Source organism: Rhinolophus hipposideros (genome assembly GCF_964194185.1).
Source record: "Rhinolophus hipposideros genome assembly, chromosome: 8".
NCBI lineage: Eukaryota > Metazoa > Chordata > Mammalia > Chiroptera > Rhinolophidae > Rhinolophus > Rhinolophus hipposideros.
In genome coordinates this window covers 4,824,921-4,829,614 of record NC_138054.1, presented here as the reverse complement: position 1 = coordinate 4,829,614, position 4,694 = coordinate 4,824,921, and positions in this window count along the sequence as shown.

Sequence of the window (4,694 nt, the reverse complement as noted above, 5' to 3'; positions counted from 1 at the left end):
TTTATGGATTTCAGGTGTGGCTTTTTATATTCCCTGCCAGGGAGGGGTTGGAAACCAAACACTGCCGCTTAGCTCTGGCCATGAGCACTCTCCTCTCATTGTTATTTAGGCATGTGTCCAAAAGAAACAGGAAATAATCTGTCCAAAAGAAAAGTGGACAAACAGCTTTTTTTTCTTCCTTTTTTTTTTAATTTTTAAGGGTTTTCCCCTTCTCCATGTTCCTCTTTGGCAGTCACAGGAAACCTCTTCTGTGACCCAGCTGCACAGCATATGGGATTTCCGTGGATTTTGGATTTCCCTCCTGCCTTCGAGCTCCCTGCATCCTGCTTTCAAATAGGCTATTAGGTGGCTGATGTGTTGACCACTTGCCTTTCTTCTCTCGAGGGGTAAAATTCAGTTCTGCACAAGGATAGGGCTGCTTTCTTAGCAGTTAAGGTTAGATCAATCACCATGTTCAGTTAATGACCATCCAAGTTTCAATGATTGATTCACGGAATTTCCTCATTACCCATGTTCCACAGAGGAGCTTCTACCCAGCTGTCTGGCCTGTGTGGAGGCAGCTTCCTGAACTCATCTGCTTACTTGGACGGTATTTCCCCATCAGGGCTCAGCTTTGGCTTCCCAAGGCCTCTCTCAGCTTTTGCTCCAGAAGCTTCACTATTTCCAATTAGTGCACAATGGGATCTTTAAAGTAGGGTTCAGATGTTTGGATATTTGTTTTCTTATAAAACATCAGTGCATTATCTGGCTTCCATTTTTTTTTGGAAAAACATGATCTTTCAGGCCCATTCAGCACATTCCCACATTTGAAAGTCCCAGAAGTACAGATAAATATTTCTGCAAGTGCAGTGATAAACGGTTACCAGCACTCAGCCTCCTATGGGCAGGCAATATGGAGTGGTGGGGACCGTGGCAAACAGAAAGCTCACTCACCATGTAAAGGGAGCCATTACTACTAGACTGGTAGTGTGGGTCCAGTGTGGCCATTTCTCCCAGTTTTTCAATAGAAGCTGGAAATCTGAATTTTTATGTGAAATATCCCAAGTTTGTAGTGTTGCAAAAACAACAGTAACAAGAAACTTAACCAAGTAAAAAAATCAGGAATTTTCAGCCTTTAAACTGTCACTTCTGAGAATCAATACCAGAGGAGTTCAGGTTCATGTGTGAAGTGCACTCATGCCCACACATTTCTCCAGAGACTGCTTTAGAACAACCTGCTTCTCTTTTTATTTGCTCTGTGACACAACTCTCACGCAATCCTGGTGACCAGGAGACCCTTGGCAGTGGTGGCCGGGACACTCCCCACTATGACTGACAATTGTAAAGACGACTGTGGTCAAACTTACTTACTGCATTAGATAGGTGACTGCAAAGTGGTGTGCAACTAAAACAAATTTTTTTTGGCAAATCAAATCATGTAAGTTGCTTAAGTTTACCATTTGAAAACGATCCTTCAGCAAATTCTAATTATAGGCAGAGGAATCATGGCCTCTTTGTCTGCTTTGTAAATAGAGGCTGGATTTCATGGATGAGCCTTGCTTGACATGAAAGATGCACAAGGTGGACGTGACCTAGGTCTGCCCTCTGATGATACCTGCAGAATTGACACACTATGTGGTCCTTGTCCTTGTTGTGGGCCAGCAGACAAGCACAAGTTACCTTGTAATTGAGCAGATTGGGCACTCATTAATAAAAAACACAGTTCTCGTGGATATAACATTCATTAATAGAAATATATGCAGAAATGTTGGCAACCAAACTGCCCTGAATGATGTGTCCTAACCTTGGCTACTTTCCCATTCCACCCTTCCCACTCCCACCCCCAGAATGCATTTCTGGTCTTCATTTAAGTAGGCATTCTCTCAAACTACAAGCATTTTTATTGCAAGTGAAATTTTTGTCCCATGTCAGCTTTGCTAATGTACTTCCTGCAGACCAGTATTCTCCTCTAGGTTCATGCTGTTTTAAAATGTAGATTTTACAATTGTATGGGTAAGGCAAGGCCAACAGATCAGAAAGATTGCCATTGAAAAGACAGTTTGTGACTCACAGATCCCCCAAAGAGGGGGGCACAGCACACCGTGCATCAGGGCTGGTCAGAAGGCAAAGGAGGACGAGGGAGCTGTGGGCAAGAGCCTTCATGGGGATTTCTACAAGGAGGAGCCAGCAAGGCAGAGTAAGCAGGTTTAGAATTGGCCACTTAAATAATTTCGGTGGGCTCTGGGGCACAGAGGCTGTCCCTTGTTGTCTGTTACCTGGCCCTGGGGGGTGATTTGGGCAGGCAGACAGTGATCCAGTGTGTGAGAGCAGCATAGGGAGGCTGAGGGTCTGTGGGTTCTGAATTGGTCGATTTGCATAGGAAAACCATGCTCAAAGGCAAGTTGTTTACTATTTCTAGGAAATGGCTAATTCTTGGAGAGGCAGTCCCTCCAAGGTCAGCAAGGTCCAAAGATGTCTCAGCATCAAATACAGAAACTAGAAGATGGAATTATGAGACATGCTATCCCTAGGAATCCTTGTTCTGTGAAGGGATCTGATTTTATCCCCTGCTGAGGGCACAGGAAACACCAGAAGTATGGCATGTCTTTACACCTCATGCAAAAAGTCTTTATGCCTCCTTCCAACAAGAACAAGGCTCCACAAAGATACAGATGCTACTTTTTCTTAATTTGAATGTGTAATATATTTCTGTGGTCCAAAATCAAAATGATTTGCAAGGTTTTCTGCAGAAAGTATCATTCCTATTTACGTCTCTCTCCTGTCCCTCCCAGCACTGATTAGTTTCCAGTGTATCCTCCTAATATTTCTTCATGCAAATACCGAACAAATATGAGCATGCACTTTTAAAACAATAACTAAAAGAATTCCTCTGTATAATTTAACATTCTTGGTCAGTAATAATGTGACTTGAAGCATTTCAGAAATAGGTGATTGTCGTGCAGGGTCTCTGCTCCCACTCCCGGCCCAAGAACGCAGGACACGGTAAGGCCAAAAAGGAACACCCACGGAGCCATAAGTAGGGGAGTAAAAACAATATATTCTCGCTGGCGGCTGGGCTGGAGACACAGGAAGCAGGATCTACATAATCTGCCTAACAGCAGTCCGCGCTTGCCAGCCACCATCTTCTTGCTAGCCCCCATTCCTTTCCCTGCTAGCGTAGCCACAGCCGTTATATTAGTGGCCAATGGCTTACGGGTTACAGCTGACGGCCAACTAGCCACAGCTGCTGGCATCTGATCACAGTTGATGGCCATTTACTACCCGAGCCAGCACCTTTCTATGTGAGGCCGAGAGCCTGGAAACTGTTTTTTGGGGTTTTGTCCCCACACTCCACCCCTACAGGGTCTCGCCTCACAATCTACGCGACAAGCGTCTTCTGCGAGGGGCCCTGTGCAAGGAGCCTAGAGGTGAATGCACTATCCTGAACACAGCCAGGCTCTCTGGGCACAGCCAGGGTTTCTCAGGGCACCACCACAGTACTTCTGGGCACAGCCAGACATCCTGGGCTTCTTAGGGTACCACCTGTCTCCCCGGGCACAGCCAGGTTTTCTCAGGGGACCACCACAGTACTTCTGGTCACAGCCAGACTTCCTGGGCTTCTTAGGGTACCACCTGTCTCCCCGGGCACAGCCAGAGTTTCTCAGGGCACTGCCACTCTCTCTGGACACAGCCAGACTTCCTGGACACAGCCAGGGCTCTCAGGGCACTGCCACTCTCTCTGGACACAGCCAGACTTCCTGGACACAGCCAGGGCCTCAGGGCACTGCCACTCTCTCTGGACACAGCCAGACTTCCTGGACACAGCCAGGGCCTCAGGGCACTGCCACTCTCTCTGGACACAGCCAGACTTCCTGGGCACAGCCAGGGCTCTCAGGGCACGGCCACTCTCTCTCTGGGCCTCTCGGGGTACTGTGCTGGAACAACAGCGGCTCACATCAAGGTGCTTACATATTATCAATGGCGGCCAGTCAAGACACAAAAGCAAACCAATATATTCTCGCCAGTCCCACTACATGGTGGTATGTTCCCAAACAGTCAAGCGTCCATTAAATCAGGCATAGAAGGCAATTCCCCATAGTCCATAGTTATTCGCCAGGGCTGTCCTGGGGGTGAGGGATGACCTTGACCTCACCCTCATCTCCCAAGGAGGACTCAGCAAGCGTTTCCTCCTGGGACTAAAAGTCCTGCATCCGGGCTGCCTCAGCAAGCAGTTCCAAGCCCACAGGGCGGCAACAACCATCGCTTTCTCCGCTTTCTCCGGCCTCTGCTGGTTGGGGAACCATCCACATCTTTCCACCCCTCCACGGGGATCGAGCTCTCCTGCAGCTGCTCCTCCTGGTCTTCCTGAGACTGAGCTTTCATACGCACAAACTGCTCCACTGCCCTTCGGAAAGCTTTGGCCGGCACTGTATCCTGCCGACTACGCCAAGTGTCACGCAGGGGACCCTGCTCGCTGCGCCATTTGTCGTGCGGGATGGCCGGTGGGGTCTCTGCTCCCGCTCCCCGCCCAAGAACGCAGGACACAGTAAGGCCAAAAAGGAACACCCACGGAGCCATAAGTAGGGGAGTAAAACCAATATATTCTCGCTGGCGGCTGGGCTGGAGACACAGGAAGCAGGATCTACATAATCTGCCTAACAGCAGTCCGCGCTTGCCAGCCACCATCTTCTTGCTAGCCCCCATTCCTTTCCCTG